We start from the raw sequence: 18823 nt of genomic DNA, 5'->3' as shown, positions 1-18823 counted from the left end.
CCCGGGCCCGGGCCGAGGGGCGGCGGCAGCAGCGCGGCCCCGCCGTGAGGGGAGCCTGCCGCGCCCATGGCGGCGGGCGGGCGGGCAGGTACCGCGCACGGCAGGCGGGGCCGCCGCCGCTCCGCCCCCTCCTCCTTCGCCTCCTCCTCCCGCCTCAGGTTTGTCATCGTGTCGCCGGCACGGCCCGGAGGAGGAGGAGGGATGAGGAAGCCGCTGCCGCCTTTGCATCCGTGACGGGGGCCTGGAGAGCCCGGGCTTGGGACGGCCCCTTTCCCACCGCCGGCGCACAGGCGCTGCTCGCCCGGGGAAAGGGCCAGGAGGAGGAGGAGGAGGAGGAGGAGGACGGCGGTGCTGTGTGTGAGAGAGCGTGGAGATGAGCTCAGCTCTGTGTCCTGGAGCCGCCTGAGGAGACCCGGCTGCCTCCCAGCCTCCCTCGCCGCCGCCGCCATGGCTCACTCCCCCGTGCAGGCGGGGCTGCCGGGGATGCAGGTGAGCGGCTGCCCCAAGGGCAGGCACGGACACGCACCCCGGGCCGGGCTGGGTGTCAAGGGGGAATTCCCGGGGCTGGGGGGACAGGGCGAGGGGAAAAAGCGTCTCTTGGCCCTGGCTCGGCCGCAGGGGCTGGGCTGGGGGCAGAGGAGCGGGATGGAGACGAAAGGTGCTGTCAGCGCCTGGCGTGGAGCCCAGCGAGGTCCCTCCGCCCGGCGGTCCCTGCCTGCCTCCGCCGCCCTCCATCCGTGCTCGGCAGCCGCTCTGTCGCTGCGGGCGTGCGGAGCGGAGCGGGTGGCCCCCTCCCCCGGCCGGGAGTTCTTCTCGGTGTTTTAATTCCTGAAGGCAGCCGCGGCTCAGTGGGCGATTTTCGGCCCCGTTAGTTTGAGGTGCGTAGGGGAAGCATACGTACAACCAGTCCGTACAAGCAGGGCCTGGAAATGTTGACCTTCAACGCATGCTGCAGTGTCCATGTCTGTGGTGCTGCTCCGTGGTGGGTGCTCGGGGATCGTGTTTGGCTCCTGTGTTTGATTCCGAGAGTTGGTCAGCTGCTGTTGTTATGCGGTGGAATTTGCTCGTTCTGTGTCTTAACTATATATTTGAAATAACCTAGTGCGTTTTTGTGCTGGCTGAGCTGGCTCAGTCTGAGCCTCCCCCCCACACACACCTCGTTTTTCTTGGTTTGAATGGAAGCTGCTGCCAGGAAAACATTAAGGTCATTGGTATCTGTGTGTTGTTACTGTAATATTTCCCACATCTGATTAGAAACTTTCTTGTCCTTATCTCCAAAGGAATAACTTCTGAATGACATGTAAGAGTCTCTCTCAAATTTGTTCTCTGGATTGAAAGTGTCTGTGCATAATTTGGTTTAAATATTGATTTACCGTGGTTTGTTTTATTGTGAGTCAGGATTCTAAGTCATGAATCTCTTTTCTTTCCAAAATCTGAGGATTTGAATTGAAAATGTTACATGCTTAGGCATAGCATGAATTATGTGCTCATACATAGTACCGGATGCCCCGTAGCCTATGTAGGCCCACTCTCTGAGCTAATTAATTTATTGCTGTGTAGGTCCTGCTGTTGAGAGTTCAAGTTCACCTTCCAAATATGAGCAGTTTGCTGATTGCCAGAGACAGAGGAATGAGGGTTTCTTGGTTGGCTATGGATATTGTTTGGGCTTTTTTTTATTCCTTTGAGACATATTAGAAATAAGACAACTACCTACTTTGAGACAAAACCTATAACACTTTAGCATTTAAAAATCAGATTTGTAGCTGCTTGGAAGGGAGGGAATGAAGATTATTCCATCAGTATGCATGTACTGATGATGTATGTCACTGCATGATTCAAGGACCTCTGCTTTTTATTGACTTGATTTATTATTTGCTTTGTAGTACTGTTAGCTGTACTAAATGTGTGGATCTTCAGGGTTCTTGTTAGTCTATGTAATTTGGGACTTTGCTTCAAATAGTTTTATTCAAAATAGTGGGTTTTTTTCATGATTTTTATTCTATTACTATGAGAGTTGCTCAAGTGTGAATTTTCATGGTCTAAAGAAAATCCCCAGAACACCAAACTGGAGATCTGCTGATAGGTAAAGGCATAAAATCTGTGAGTAATGTGAATGCTGCTTACTAATTGTCTGTGCCCAGTTCAAGATGTCTATATCCATTTCCATTCTGTCAGAATATATAGCAGTTTTCTAGCGGTCTGTTTTCAGTACACGATTCTCTTTGACTTTACTTCCAAATAAATGTTCAAAGAGTAAAGTGCATACAATGTGTGACATCTGCTAAGATAAGAAAAAGATTTGGGACTTTTTTGTTGTGTAGAAGAGAGGAATAGAGCTTAGTTCTCTGGGTTATAATTAAATTTCCTAAATCACGGGACTATCTCTTCTTTTTCTGTAGTGTGATCCCTCCTCCCCACCTACCAGCTTCTGCCACAAACGATGCAAGCAGTGTCAGTGACAAGTTGTGCAGCTTTCTCTGACATTCTTTGCTGTGCTCACACAAGAGAGCAGCCATTGTGCTTGTGTGAGCAGGGTAACTTCTTGGCCCCAAAAAATTACTTGGAGGGACATCACTTTATTAATGCTGTTTGGCGTCAGCATGTTAGTGTCAGTAGAGCAGAGGAATAAAGGATTGATGTATTTCTCCCTAAGTAAGATGTCTGATCGATGTTTGAAGAGTGATGCATAAAATGAGTGGGTAGAGAGTGAGCCAAAGGAATGAAAAACTGTGGAGGAAATGTAGGATGGTGCTGGAAGGTTGTCAAAACCTGAGATTTGCTGTCTGCTGCACAGTGGGCATGTTGTAACCTGAATAAAAACAGAGTTGGGTTTTGACCTAAATTTCTGTGTGTGCAGTTTAAGTTTGGACTCAAAGTTTTTGCTGTTGTTGTTTTGAGGGCTCTGTATAGATATGAGTTTGAGTGTGCAGGGTGAAGCTGCATTATGACTAAACTGAGGATGTGTTGTCTTGCTTCTTCATGCCTTGTGGAAGTGGCCTGGGCAGAGTGTTTGCCTGTAAATGTGTGAGATTCCTGCAAGACTGGCTCGGAGTAAGTGTATGTATACGACCTTGATTTTTTAGACTGGCCTGCATTTTAAGGCTGTGGTAAGCTTCTGGAGCTTCTTTCAGGAAGCTGTACTTTAAATCAAGTACTGTGTTTATAAATTTATGGTAATAAATTCCTGTGGTGCTTTAAAATTCCATCATCTTTAAGACAAGCCTCTTCTGTGTGATAAATCCCTTTTTTTATCTTCCTCCCTTTTCAGTTGTTTTTGTGGCAATAACAATGTTTATGCAGTAAGTTATTTTTATTCATTCTTCATTGTATTTTCAGTACAAGAGCTGCAGGTTCTTAATGCAAAATGTAAATAAGCGTTGACATTCAAGCTGTGTTGCTTCAAGAAATGCTAGAAGTTTAACTAAATTTAAGTGGGAACTTGACAAATGAACAGAAAAGGTTTTTAAGCATGAAGGCACCATTTTGGGCACAGAAAGTGTCTGAAGTGTCAGTTTGCTGGAGACTGGGAGGGTGTTTTGGGAAATGCTGCTGTTTACTTGTCTATTTCTGCGCTGTTCCCAAGATGTTAATTTTTGACTATTGTAGGAAAAGTGTCCTGGCCTAGAGGATCCATTGTTCTGATCTGGCATGGCTGTTCTTTCGTAGTTACACACTATAGGTATTACCGTGTTCCTTATTGTAACTCATTCTCCTTTTACAATAAACTGTTTTAAGTACTTCCCGTGTGAGCTCTGTGTTTGGTAACTGCAAAATATTGTGTTGCTAAATCAAAGGCACTGTGGAAAGGCCACTTAGCTTCTCCCGCTTTCCATTTGCAGCTTCTGTGTAGGAGATTAGCTTTTTAGCTTTCCCCAGTTTCTTTCCTTTTCCTTTTCCTTTTCCTTTTCCTTTTCCTTTTCCTTTTCCTTTTCCTTTTCCTTTTCCTTTTCCTTTTCCTTTTCCTTTTCCTTTTCCTTTTCCTTTTCCTTTTCCTTTTCCTTTTCCTTTTCCTTTTCCTTTTCCTTTTCCTTTTCCTTTTCCTTTTCCTTTTCCTTTTCCTTTTCCTTTTCGAGTTTGTGCTCACTGTTACTGTTTATGTTACAGTTTGACAAAACCTTGCAGTAACTTACAGCACCTAAATACTGGACAGATCCTTGGATTGTTATGATCTTGGCTAATCAGTTTTAAAATAGCCTGAATACAGATGTCATGGTTCTGTGACATATTACAAGCCCAGCCCTCGGGTTCCAGGACAGAAGAGTTTTATTTGGTGAAAAAGAAGTGGGCATCTTCTCACTCTGTAGTCAAAGGCTGTTTCAGCGCTGTGTAAGAGATGTATGGAGCTGTTTGAGAGTCAGGAAAACCTATTTCCATTGTGTGGCCTTCCAGAACAGGTAAATAGATGCGGCTTACGGCGATTGTGTCCTTCAGGTGTCCTCACAGACCAGCCACACTGGCCCTGTGTTGTGGCAAGTTTCATGTGTGTGTAGGGTACCCTCTTAGCCAGCTGGCATCTTTGTTCCCCAGAGAGACAAAAGGCTACTGATGCAGCAGACACATTTAAATACCGGGCCTTGTGCTAGGAGTGGTGTACAAAGCTCTGATGTCAGCTGTTACATAGTGGCATCTTTTGTGTTTCTGAAGTAGAAAATTATCTTGGCTGCATTTTCAAAATTTGCTTAAATTCTTCTCATACTCCCTTTCTTGTGGGTGGGATGGGAAGGGGAATAGAAGATGCACAAAACACTGATGGACAAAGTCAACAAGGCATTGAATATAAATTAATAATAATAAAAAATACTGCATCCATCCTATAATAATTTGGTCCCTTCTGTACAAAAAATAACGTGGACAGCTGGAGAGGATCAAGAGAAGAGCCACAAAGATAACTGGAGGACTGGGAAGCCTTTCACATGGGAGGACTGAGCTGGATGTGTTTAGCCTTGAGAAAGGATGGCCCAGGAGACCTTATCACTATGTTCCTGTATTTAAAAGGTATCTGAAGAGAAGAAGGAGACTCCCTTTTTACTAGGAATCCCATGGAAAGATGAGGGATGAGAGGTACAAATTACACCTGGGGAGGGTTCTGATTGGACACAAAAGGAAAATTCTTCACAATTAGGACAGTCAGCCATTGGAATGATCTTCTTGAGGAGATGGTGGGTTCCCCAATGCTGGACTCAAAATTTTAAGTCTTGCCTGTTGGGCTGCCTTGTCTAGACTGTGTTTTTGGACCAGAAAGGTTGGACCAGGTTTTCCTTGAGATCCCTTCCAACCTGGTGCCCTATGACTGTGATTAGTTTTGATCTGGTTATTGCTTTTATGATGATCCGCCTTTTGTGGAGTACCGTTTAATTTAGAACACAGATGCTCTGTGTGCCTGAAACATTATAATTTGTGTGGATGCAGCTTTATAACCAAAACTGTTTTTACTTGTAAATTCTTTGTTGATCTGGGTAAATTTCTATGTGCAGGTATGCACAAATGTCAGACTGTGCTGTTGTATATTAGTATAGAACTAAGAGCCTTCTGCAGTGTAACTTGATAAAAAGTGAGGCTTGAATCAGGAGAATTTATTGTATTCATAGTTGCTCTGCTTGGCAGCTTCTTGAGACAGACATCTGGGTTTTCTGTCAGATACAATGGGTGCAAGAGGAGTCTCCCCTCAAATTACGGGATTGCTGTAGAACCTGAAATTCACTATTTTTCTTATTTTTCTCAAGTAGTATTAATGCAACATAACTTTCTAATTGCCTCTATTAGCATTCTTTATTCAGCCATTTGTCATAATGATGGGGTTTTCCCTAAAGAGCTACTTTTTTATTTTTCTTTTTATCAGTAGCTTAACTAATTAAGAGTGATTTTCATCAAGGAAGTTTTAGCTTTTTAGCAAGTGTAAACAAGTGAGAGACATTATTCTAAAACTGTTTTTGGGACATTTTTCCTTAGCTATCTTTCTCTTGGTGTCTAAAATGCATCATGTGTTTCATTGCTATATTGTACATACTGCTGATACTGGCGTGTTGTTTTCACTGTGTGCCCAAGGCATGGAGGGATTTTTAATTGAAGTAATTTAGAGTTTAGAAGTGTAATGGATGGAAGGGAGGAAGTCAGGTACGGCATTATGAAAGTTTTTTGTGATGTTGTGCTAAAAACTCAGAAAAAATTCAAATTAAATATGTTTTCTGGAAGCAGGCTACAGTTAGGTAACTATTTATTTTGGAATTAAACTCTTAGGGGTCTACACTAAGCAGTTTTCTGAATGAAAAATATCAGAAAGTTTCAGACTGATTTGTGCAGGCCACATTGCACCCAGAAAATGGTATTGGTTAATTAGAAATTTGGAAGCATGCTTTGCATATTTGTGTTACTGATAAGGAATTGAATATTTTGTGTTCTGAATGTAAGATAAGTGCACCTTCCTTGAAAATAAGTGTAAAGAGAGTTATACAAGGGCTGAGGAATACTTTTATGATAGGCTAACTTGCTTACACCCTGTTTCATTATAGGTAGAAATCAGAACAAGAGAGTTAACTGTGTGACAAATATGAGTATTAGTAGGCCATAGTGATTCATGCTAAATGTTTTTACCTTCAGTGTTTGAGTTACAAGGTTTACAGCTTTATTTTTTGCTTCCTCTCTCCCCTGTTTCAACCCGTTGAAGTTTCACAGCAAAATGTATGGCAGTTGATCCTTTTTCTCGAGAGTTAAAAGTATCGCTATTGCTAATTCTCCGTATTTTTGGCATATTGTATTTCTCCCAGAAAAACACGATTTCCTTATGGTAGCATGTGTCTGAATTGAATAATTATAGTATTGGAGATGGAAAGTGAGAAATATGGAATGTAGTTACACACAGTAAAACTTCCAGCTGCCCAGGCTTCTCTTTTCCATGCTAAACAATCCCCAGAAATCTCTGAGCCTCTTCAGATTATCATATCTTGGGTTTAGTCTTGATAAGGAATGAGAATTGGACTGAAAAATGGGAAATTGATTTGGTGAAATGAAAAGTGTACAAAATGAGATGTTAAAAGATGATTGTCTATTTCAAACAAGCTGCAAATAGACGTAACAGATCTGCAAGTACAATCAGTTGCACAGTAAAGCTTAGGAACTTGAATTATGGAGTTGCTTTATAATTCTTGTAAGTTAAAGAGAAATATTTTTAATGCTTTCTAGACTAACTGGAACAACTCTTCATAAAAAGAGGTTAGAAATAAGAAGTGGAGTGAGATGTGGAAAATGCCTCAAAGCTCTATCTTCTCTCAGAATGTTATGGATAAAGTTGGATGTAACTAGTTTAAATTACAGTGACATTTTCTATTGAGGTTTGAGGGACAGTTAGTGTGGATGAGAATTAGGGATTCATAAAAATAAATATTTTGCAAGATGTATGTAATCCTGAGTGTGAAGAGGGTACTGCAGAGGTGGTGTCAGAGTGGGTGACACTGCTGGTTCCTCCAGGACTGTTCCTGTCAATTGCTGACTGAAAAGTGACCTTTGCATAGAAAAAGGCAACGCCTGAAAAAGACAAAATTTAAAGGCACCTGTTATATGTGAGAGGCAGTGCTGAAGAACTGTGCAACCCTGGGGATTGGAATTATTGAACAAAAGAGCATAAAGTGCAGCTTGTCATGAGTGCTACAAAGAGCTGAGAGAGACTTTGCAAAAGTCTGGCAGCTCATTAGTTGGAAATACTGAGCATTAGGAGGAGGTGATTTGGTTTAGTTGGCTGCAGCTGAGCAATGAGACCAAATTGAACAAATAGGATCTGAGAATGTATTGGACTATTTTTATTCTGTAGAAGTAGGCAACAGTGTTGTTAGGTACTAAGAAGAGTTAATTTTAAATGGAGTATGTTTTTCTGGCTGATTAAGGTCAAAAGTAATGAATCTAATGTGGAACAAGTACAGAGAGATTACTCAAATTATTGGATGAATGGTGGCTTTGCTTATGGTGAAAAGGACTTTGTTCTGCATGGCTGAACAAGCTGGACTGTGAGACAAGATGGTTGCAGTTTGTGTTCAGAAGTGTGAAAAACTATTTGAAATAAAAACCAAAGTAATTCAAGTGTCTGTGTAAATCAAAAGTTCCGGAATCATTCAATCTGAATGCTCCATAACTTGTTTTTGATTTGTATGTATTTTGTGATAAGCTTTGAAAAAAATGTTGTAGTGGTAGAAATTTAGTTCTTTATCAAGGTGATCAGCTTTACCCATTTGCAGCAGATATTGATGTTCTCATCTGTGGTTTCTAGCAATATTTGATGGGCTCCATTACATGAAAGTTCTTTTATCAGCTTCCATTATTTTAATATTAGTAAGAATAAACTCTGTGCTTAGTAAAAGTTTGCAAAGAATAGAATCAGCAAAACTATAGTGACACTGTCTGTGGAAGTAATTTTCTCTGTGTGGTTGTGTAGAGAGAGTATTTATAAAGCTATTTGTTTATTTTGTCTCTGTTGGAAGTATTTAGAAAACCAAGCAAAATCAAATTTGGCAAGAAACCTTTCCAGATGTGATTTTTGGAAAAAAGGGTGGGAATTGACCACTCATGCACTTTCAGATTCAAGCAGTTCATTAAGTATCTGGAGACCTGATCTCTATATTTTTTGAAAGACAGCAGGTCATTAAAGAAACCAGCTCTTAGTTCTTGCAAAAACACAGGTTGCCAGTGGTTTAAGGCTCTCACTTCAAACACCTGGTGTTCTGAGAAGAAAACTGAGACCTTTCTTACAGAGCAAGAGGGTGTTGTTTGGGTTTTTTGAAGCAACTGTTACCTCCTGTTGCTCAGAAGAATATTCAGGAATGGCAACTGTTACATTTTAGAACAAAGGAATGAATTTACAAAAGTTGTGAACTGGGAAGGAAGGGTTTGTTTGTTTAATAATTAGGATTAAGATGTTTAATTCATTTCACAGGAAGCTTCATTATTGATAATGATTTTGATCCCATTAAGTTATTATTGAACAATTAACATTTCAAAATGGCTGCAAAATTTTGATTATAAAAATTTAAGCTAATAGTTGTTCCCTTCTTCTTTGATCTTCCAGCAAGTTATCTTCCTCACTTTTCTGTAATTGTCAATTCTGTTTTACAGTTGTCTTTTAGAACTGCCAGCCTAACACCAGAATCCCAGGAGCTTGACACTGTAGAAAAGAAGCTGTGAGGTTCCTGAAAGTCTCTGAAGACTGCGGTGCTCTGAAACAAGGAGCTTTAATATACGATAGTCATAGATTGTTGAGGGGAAGAGGGAAAATAGGGGGTGTATACATACAGCCAGCAGAACTTAAAAAAGCTGCTGGCAGGTAGCTCTTGCATTTTCTCCATATGAACAACTGCAGTGCACTGCAACTGAGCAGTGCTGGCTTTTTAGTCTCAGGAGGTGAAACATGGAATGTTTTAGGCAGCTGCAACTGGGATTGGTTTGTGGTTTACCCAGATGCCTTTGTGATGATGTAATGCTCAGATTCCTGTGGCTAGTGAAAGGAACTAGAAGGCTTGTGTGGTTGGATTAGGCGTGCACAGCTCTCTACAGCACATCATCTCAAATTCTAGCACAGGATGTATGAAAGTGTAGACAGATAATTGTTTTCCACAAGGGAAAACATCTGATGCTGGTGTTAAGGTTATTTTTATTCATGGAGAGTTCTCAGAGAAGACTGGTTTGAATATTGAGAGCAGAGCATTCTGTGAGGCATGAGAAGAACCTGTAAGCACCATTTGGTTTGTAGTTTAGTGATCTCTTAGAAATTGTGTCTCTGGAAGTGTTGGTATGGGTTACTGTGCACCTCAGGGATGACTGTGGGAAAACATGAAGTGCCCTCATCTGGTTTCTTAAGTGTGAGATACATAAATATATATATATATAGATATATTATGTAATAGTTAATAGTGTGTAATAGTATATTGTTCTCTTTACATTGAAATTAACGGAGGAACAAGCTGCTTTTGGTGGAAGGGATGTGGATCTTTTGCTCCATTCCTTTAATGGCAAGAGGGTGATATAACCCTATGCCCTTCTGTTTGCTTCCCAAAATTGACTTTGGATAAAAGGATGGATCAGTAAGATGTAAAGCAGGGGGAATTTCTTGGGGCTGCTGAAGTCATGCAGTAGGTACACTTAGAGTGTTTTTGCTTTGGGCTGATCTCACAAGTGATGTGTTCCTGGAATGATTATCTGAAAGCTGCGATGTCTTACAGCTGACTTTAAAGTACTAAAAGTTGAACGCCCAGTTTGTGCCAGATGATGATAAAGTGCTTTGAGAACCAATGGGTTTATCTTTGGGTTCAGTCAGTCCCAGCTACCTGGTCCTCAAAACACTTCTTTCAGCTGTGAAATTTAGATACCTCTGGAGAATCTGTGTTCTAGGCTATCTTCCTCTTGCAGCTGTATGGGTTAATTATGTAACTTTGAGATGTGAGAGCAGAAAAGTGTAGATGGGAGGTGCTTTATAAGCTAAATTCAATTGTTAAAGAAAATGTTGTTTCAGTGCTTGTCAGTGGTCACCTAGAAATTCTCATTTCCCTCTTCATGCTACTACACAGTTCAGCTAAGCATAAACCTGTGGTTTTATGTTTATTTAGGCATTACTGAATTCTTCTTGTATGAGCCTTTTTCTGTATGAACTATGTATTTTCACTTTGCTAGCATGAGTGTCATCCTTTTAAAATACAAATGTCTGAAGTCTTTTGAAGTATTAATTTTATTTTTTAAGGACCAGATTCTAAATAATCCTGTCCTGTCTTAATTTTATGACTATTACCTCTATTTATGACTTTTTCAGTTTAATCATAGAAAAGTTTGGATTGGAAGAGCTCATTAAAGGTCATACAGTCCAACCCCTCTGTAGTTGTAATGTATGTATTTTTTGTTAGCTAGTGAGACTCCATGCTGTTAGATTAGAAGGTATACTGTGGAACTTACCATCTGTGCACTGAAAGTGAGAAGCAATAGTGAACTGAATACTTAATAGTGGAGAAAAAGCAAATGTGGTGGTGTGGTCCACCTCAGTCCTACATTTGCATGTTTAGGTGAGCACTTGTGGCTTTTGTGTGACTGCTCAAATCAAGAAAGCTGGGAACAGGATGTTTTCTAGGAGTGAATGACTTTACACAACTGAGAGACGAAGAAAAAGATAAATCCTGATTGAGAAGACTGTGGCATCAGGGAGAGGGAGGAAGCATGGCTGTTCTTGCAGGTGATCCTTAGTAAGAGAAAATTGAAGAGGATTGTTTGTCACACAAACAAAAGGAAATAGTGCTCTGTGCACTGAAGAAGGTGAATGAAATCCTTGGCAGGATGAGATATGAGAAAAATATGAAAGAGGGATTCTGGGATCTAGGAGAGAGCCAATTTACAGAGAAAAGGTTAGACTAAAGGCTTACTTTTATGGGTAGTGGTGTTTGATCTATTTGCTTTTAATAAAAACAAAATCTTTGTAATGATCTTCCTTTCTGGATACTCTATTGGCAAAGAAAGAGAAATTGAGATGGCACTATTTTCTGTTGCCAAATAGGATAAAACCCTGACACATGGACAGTGTTAAATTTGTTCTTTATGTACAGCAAAATAGAAACATATCAGTGTGTGCATATAAGGGATTTAGAGCATAATTTAGACAATTATATGGAGGTAGAAAAAGGTAGCTAGATAAATAGGAATATGCAGAATTTGAAGCATTTGTTGCCTTTAAAAAACCATATTTTGCTACAAATACTGAGCAACTTGTCTTTTTATATTTCTTTTTAACAGACTCTGAAGGCAGATCCAGAAGAACTGTTTACGAAACTGGAGAGAATTGGTAAGGGGTCTTTTGGTGAAGTTTTTAAAGGAATTGACAATCGGACTCAGAAAGTTGTTGCTATAAAAATTATTGACCTAGAAGAAGCAGAAGATGAAATAGAAGACATCCAGCAAGAAATCACGGTGTTGAGTCAGTGTGACAGTCCATATGTAACTAAATATTATGGATCCTATTTAAAGGTAAGATACTCACAGATGGTGGTGATTTGATTTTACAGGTAATTCCTTTCCAGGCTGTCCAGTTGTGCCTGTTTTTATTGGTGAGGTTTGTCAAACCTCAGTCGACGAAAAATATATTTTTGTCCTTTCAACTCTAAAGAAAGAATGCGTTACTGTATTTTGTGAAGTGACAGAATCTAATAAGAAAAAATGCACGTCTATTGCTATTTCTGTACAAAAACCCCTTTAAATAACATGAGTTTGTTGAGCTCTAATATGTTTAGATTCTCTTAATATTAGTTAATTTAAATTCAGAAAATTCAACCTAAGTCTGCATTTGAATTATCAAAACACTAAAAGCAATTAGTATCAGCTGTTTTGTGAAGCTTGAAATTTTTTGTCAAGGTTTGATCCCTGATCATTCTAAGCTCTTAGGTTATTCTTCTGAGGAGACTGAACTCAGCCTTCATCTGAGTGATTTAAAAATTAAAATCTGAAAGTAAATAATTTTGCACGTTATACATAAGTGAAGCTAATAATGGAAGGGGTTTCTGTTAAATGTCTTGTGAATCTGTTTCCCTTTCCTCCCACTGCCACATTATTATTATTGTCAGGATTTGGTTTGAAGTGTGCCAGATAGTTTGCTCTTTTGTTAAGGTTTTCTTTTTTTGTAATTGTTTTTAATTGGATGGATGTAATGATTTATTGCATCTTTAAGGTAGTGGAAGTATCTGGAAGCTTTTGGTATTACTTTATTCCTTGGGCACACTTTGTTCCCGTCTCAACAGCTCTTTCTTTTATGAGAGTGAGATAAGAATCTAGATAAGAGATTGTTGTCTTGGCAGGATTTGAAGTAAGAAGTAGGCAGAAAATACTTTATTCAGTCTGCTTTTGCTTTTGTAGAAGTATTCTATTTATCTGCAAAGACATGAAGGTTCTGAAAGGGGGACCCTGCTTTCTCTCTGTATTTGTGTGATTACCAGTTGATTTCCAAAGAAAAAAGGACTTTTTCTGGATCTGGGATATGCGTTACTCAAATGAGAGACAGTTTTTCCTTTCTTCCTTGTGCTCTGAACCAGTTTGCTTGTATATCTTATCAGTGAAGGGCTTTGGTAATGGTTTTTAGACCTGATAACCTGTTACCAGAGCTGGACTTCTGTGTTAGGTATGGGTTTGATCTCAGAAGCATCAGAAGGTAGTTAATTGAGCACAGTAAATTGGATAAAGTTTTCCTCATGGCTTCTACCACTGCTTTTGAAATTACACTGTCAAGGACTGATAGTTAAATGAAGTATGGCAGCTGCACCACTGTGCCTTCCTGGTCTGTTTGCTCTAAACAGTTGTAGCCCTTCCCTGTGACATTCCAGCTGTGTGAGCTGTCCAATCATGTCTTGGTAATTGCAATAAGATCAAAGCCTTGTAACTGCACAGAGATCTCAAATTCCTGCTGCTTGTTCCCTCTACTGCCTTCATTGGTGTGCCAGCACTTCACAGAGGTATTTGTGTGTGGATCAATTGGGGATGCAAGGGAATGTCTGTGACACAGTCCTTTCCTCTTCTCCCACTTCTAGTTCAAAGCTCACTTTACCAGGTTGGCCATTCTGTTGGCACAGGCTTATGTGACCTGTTTCATGAGGTGGGTTCTATCTCTCCAATCAGCAGAGTCCTAAACCAAAAACTTGTTGCCAGCGCCAGTGGTGCAGCCAGTTTACTTTGTAAATCCATCTACTTCTCCTCTCATCATTTACCCAAAGTGGCATAATTAAGGAAAAGACTACCTGGGCCTCCAGACCCTCATCTCCAGAGCCCTGATATTGAATGTGATGGTTCCTATTACCCTTGTTGTTGTTTGTGCCTACATGAGAAACCAGCAAGGGGTGTTAGCTCTTACAGGATAAGAAACAGAATATAAGAAAAAGTCTGATGGGAAAACCTCTTATTAGTTTTAAAGATGTGTATAAATACAATAAGGCTGAAAAAGAAAATCCAGTGTTCAAATTTGAACTAAGTGAATGTTGATGTTTTTTGAAGGTGTTATGACAGTGGTTGCTTTTCCTAGTGGAAAGTGAAAGAAGATTGTAGGGCTCTGTACCCTGAATGAGTTTGGCTGGCTTGAAGGGTTAATAGGGATTCTTGTGCTCATTGTTGTGAGGGGGACCGTCTGATACCTTCTAAATCCGTTTTTTCTGTTCAGTGTAGTAGCCTGTGAGTTTTTCAGCTTGTGTCAGCATTCCAAGATACAGGACCAATAGTGGCTGTGTGTGACTCAGTTACTTTTGCGGTGAAGTACAGCTCTTTCTACGGTTAGTAGAATGTGAAGCTACTCACGTACTCATTGCTTCAGTTCTTTGTGAATGTGTGTTGTTTGTAAGACACTTGCTACTGTAGGACTTTTGGTCTTCAAAACAAAAAGCTGATTTCTTTATGCTGTTAAAAATTAATATGTGGTGGTTACTAGGTGTTCCTGATAAGTGGTAGAATCTGTGCAAAAGAAACGTTTTGCAGTTCTATTTGCTTTCTAAAATAAGAGTAAGGTCTTGTTATCAGGTAGAGATATTGTCATCACATATATATACACACACACACAAAAGGGATTATATTAATATTTAAATGAATTGGTTCATATTCTTGGCTAGAAATCAAAGTTTATTTGCTGCAGGTTTCTATTGTGTTTGGAAGCCAGGATTGCCATATGTAGTTCTAAGGGTCTGACCATGTTTTAGCTCTGTTTCTGACAGTGCAGATAATCCGTCACTGAGAATGTTCAATACATTAATTTTCCATGTGTTGAGTGATTAGGAGACAGTATTTCTTCTGTGATTGGACAGTTTAGCAATAATTACAAGAAAGATAATAATGTCTTGTCACAGAACAAACTTCTTTGAAGTAAGCAAGTAGGAAAACAATAGGATCTCAGTTTATATTGCCTGCCACTTCACCAGTTATCATTCTCTAGTCTGTGCGGTCTCATGCATGTTGACCATGTTTCTGATGGATGTTAGATGGAAAGAGTTACTGTTTGTAGGGAACTCTTAATTTGATTTTCTATTAATTATTTTGGCAGACAGATTGAAATTGTTTTTGGAATTGCTATCCTTTCTCTAAGTAGGCAGATTGTTTTGGGCTTGAGTTTTTTTGTTTATTTTTTAGTAAACCAAATAATCTGTTTTTGAGAAATCTTTATATTGTTCTTCATTCTACATTACTCCACACCTTCTTCCTTTAAGCTAGGTGATTTTGTATGCCAGTGTGTACAGGAACCTGTTGCTAGAAATTTTAGAAGGCTTATATAATACCACTGTGCTTGCCTGAGGCCTCTTGCTGTCTTGAGATGATGTGAGAAGAGCTTTTCAAGCTCTTGTTGCCTTCTACATGATATGCATGGCAGGACAGCTTGAAATAACTATTACAATTTAATGAGTTAATGAAAGTTTCTTTGTTCTAGTAACTTTTTAAAAAACACTGGTTAGTTTTTAGGTTCTACCTAGAATAGTGTGATATACCCAAAAGCCTTGTTAAATTTTCTTACTCTGCAATTCTCTGTATATCCTATTTGAATATTTTGGAAGTGTGTTTATAGCAAATTCTTCTTTTATATCCAAAAACGAAGCCATATCTGTTCATATGAAATATTATTGCTTTAGCACAATGAGTCTTAAATAAGAAGCAACTTATTCCTCCCATAAAGCGAGTCTTGCATTCCTTCCAGACTTTGTTCTGTGCATCTGTTTTTGGAGGTTTATGTGCAGTTGCTGTGATCAGAGTTCATGCAAATAGAGCAAAAGCAATAGTGAAATGGTACCAGTTTAGGTTGTCATTCTGAATATAAATTTATTTTGTGGTACACCTTTTTGTCAGAAATTAAGATGTATTTATATAAAACAGAAATGGAAATGCCTTTTTCTAAGGGCATTGCTTTTTTAAATACATCTTAATGTTCCCATTCTATTGGGAAGAAAGGTCTTTTGTCTGTAGAATATACTAAGTAACTGCAGTGTTGCTCTTCAAGTAAATTACAGTTCCATGGTTTACATGGTTGCAGATATCTACAGGGATTGCCATTCCTTGTCTGCCATGGTGTGTTAAAAACCTGTGTTAATAGTTCTTGCTGTCTTCCAAATGAAATGTTCATCTGTTCCTCTGTGATCTGATTAAATGCTCCAAGGATAGAAGAATAGTAGTTCTTTTAAGATCCTTACAGAATTAATTAAAGAAACTTCTCTGGATCTGTTTACTTCTTTAGATTTTAGCTTAACAGCATCCACATTCTTCCTTGTAATGGATTAGGGATTCTTTTTGTTTTGTTAGTTTTTAAAAAATTTCTTATAAATTTTGCTGAAATTTGCTGTCTCTTCTGAGTTTTGCGGAGTTGGAACTCTTAGGAAGTATTGCTATGCTACTTATTCTAAAACTTTTTCTGTCTAGAAACTTGTCAACTCTGCTTTTTGCATCTTATTCTGCTTCACCATTTTTTCAAGAGTTTAGCTAAATTGGGTTTTATGGCTGTTTCTCCTGTCCTTGTTGTTTGAAATTGGTTTTATTTTCAAGATTCAGGTGTCTCTCTGGTAATGTTTCTTCAGTTTTGTTAATAACTTTAAGGATGGCTTTATTATAACTTAATAGTGTTTTTATATGTCTTGATCTTGTTTTGTTATTTAGAAATATATGAGCATATTAATTTGTGTTTATATTTAAAACATTGAAGGTTAAAGACCTTTGACGTTTTTTCATATATGTATATGTACATTACACTTCAAACTTAGGTTAATAAGTGTATATGGTCAAAAGCTGAGATTGATGTGTTTATGTGTATGTATATGTTAAAAATTCTTTCATTTCTTCATCTTAGACTTCTGTACATATGTGTGTAATGGCAGAGCAGATAATTTATAAGTAGTTCCATCATCCATTGTAACTAGGTGCAAATGATATCAAACTGGTATTGACCTAGTTTTGTAGTATGTATTTTAAAAAATATTACTGTCTCTAAGCTTGTTTCTTCATCCTCCAAATATATTTTTTCTAGCACACTTTGGAGCTTCAGAGAATACCCTCTTTTGAACTGTTAAATTTAGTGACCCAAGAAGAATAAGACTTACAGTATATTTCCCCCTTTAATTCACACAGACAGCTTCCCATTTTATAAATGTGTTTTAAGAATTAAAAAAAAAAAAATATATAGAAAACAGTGATAGAAGGTTCATAAAGGATAGCTGCCAATAATTTCAACTTTAGGCTTTATGTTACATAAGACCTGCATGGCTTTTTATTTCATGTCTAGGATGTACTATACCTACTGCTGAAAGTCAAGCTGGTGTTTCTGTAGACAGCAAGAACACAGAAAATAGCTTCTGGTTAACTTTTATGAGTGACACAGTCTACCCTAATTTAAAAAAAAAAGTGCCTTTATGAAGTTTAATTAACTGAATTCTGTAGTACAGTGAGTTCTGGCAAATGAACTCCTGCAAGAACAAAAAATTATTTATGAAATGTGGTAATTCTGAAATTAATGTGCGGTTTTATTTTTGGTAATCAGATCGATGTGAGGTAATCAGTGCTGTGGCTGAGCCGTAGCAAGTCTTGTGGTGTTGGTTAGGGCTTTGGTATACACAGGATCAGTGATACTCAGAAAGTAAAGAGCATTTCGGGAACAGTTTAAGGTTTGGGAAGCCTGTATTCCGGAGGATGCCTGAAGTTCATGCTAGGTTTTGTTTTTTCAAGAGAAGGTTGGAAGTGACTCAGTGTGTATATAGGAAAGCCCTTTCTGATAGTTTAGAGCTTTCCAATCAGTTATGCCAAAATATGACAAGATGTACTTGTTGAGTGGTCAGATAATCTTGTGTACTGTTTTAAAGGGTAGACAGCTTAAATATTGGAACAGGCTATATGAGGTGGGTTTTGTGCCACTAGCAGGTTTTTGGGGTTTTTTTTGTGTCAGTGTTTGCTGAATTTAAGAAAGCCTGAGCTTGAATGCTTTAGGAGACTCATGAACTTTAATGTGGATGTGTTGAATATTCTAGGTAATGTAACCTGGAATGTGGGTGTTTTTGTGGGACTTCAATAAGTTTAAAGTTGGTGTTCTTTTGCTTTACAGGTTTAACTGGTTTACTTTAACATTTACGAGCATCTCTGTACTGGTGTGACCTTAAATGTATGCTGTGGGTCCACCAGAAGTTAATGGACTTAGTGCATTCTGTCGTCATTTGATATAGCAGGCAGCCTTTGGCACGTTTCATCATGCTTGTCGGGGTGGGAGACAGAACAGAGATTTTTCTTGCTTTACCTCATTACTGTAGAATCCCCTGCAACAGGGGCTGCTACCTCAGCACAGGGAGAAGTGAAATGTGTGAGTAGTTTCTTGATGATCCATCGTTGTGCTGTGTGCCCAGCCCCACAGCAGCGGCTCGTGCCCTTGCAGAGCTGACTTTTGCAACTACAGTCCCTGAACTTTGGATGGGCGTTAGAACCATAGAGTCATGACATTGTTAAGGCTGGAGAAGACCTTTCAAGATGAGGCCCAGCCATCAATTTAGCACCACGCCCACTTTGTTCACCATTAAACCATGTGTTCACATTTTCTGAACACTTTCAGGGCTGATAGCTACTGCTTCCTTGGGTACTCTGTTCCAATGCTTTACAATCCTTTCTAGAAAGTGAAAGAAATTTTTCCGTGATGAAATTTCTCCGCCTGGTACACTCGAGGCTGTTTCCTCGCATCCTGTCACTTGTTACCTGGGAGAAGAGACTGACCCCCAGCTCACTGCAGCCTCCCATTAGGTGGTTATAGAGAGTGATAAGGTCTCCCTTGAGCTTCCTTTTCTCCCCCACCTCCCCCAGGCAATCCTCATGAGACTTGTGC

The 18823-nt window shown here is 39.3% G+C and overlaps 1 protein-coding gene across 2 annotated transcripts in view; it reads left to right on the top strand.

Annotated features, from left to right (window-relative positions):
* Positions 1-327: 327 nt before the first annotated feature.
* Positions 328-18823, top strand: part of STK24 (serine/threonine kinase 24) — a 51596-nt gene continuing 33100 nt past the window's right edge. The window contains exons 1-2 of one of the 2 annotated variants that reach the window (XM_041478252.1): positions 328-489; positions 11755-11985. The gene's annotated coding sequence lies outside the window, so the exon portion shown is untranslated. Of the gene's footprint in view, positions 490-801; positions 879-11754; positions 11986-18823 lie in introns of those variants that run through there. The other variant, XM_041478253.1, reaches the window with a different exon arrangement.

Source organism: Pyrgilauda ruficollis, unplaced genomic scaffold (genome assembly GCF_017590135.1).
Source record: "Pyrgilauda ruficollis isolate IOZ18807 unplaced genomic scaffold, ASM1759013v1 scaffold44, whole genome shotgun sequence".
In the NCBI taxonomy this organism is placed as follows: domain Eukaryota; kingdom Metazoa; phylum Chordata; class Aves; order Passeriformes; family Passeridae; genus Pyrgilauda; species Pyrgilauda ruficollis.
The sequence above is the reverse complement of the archived record's forward strand: the minus strand, read 5'-3'. Positions and strand labels throughout refer to the sequence as shown.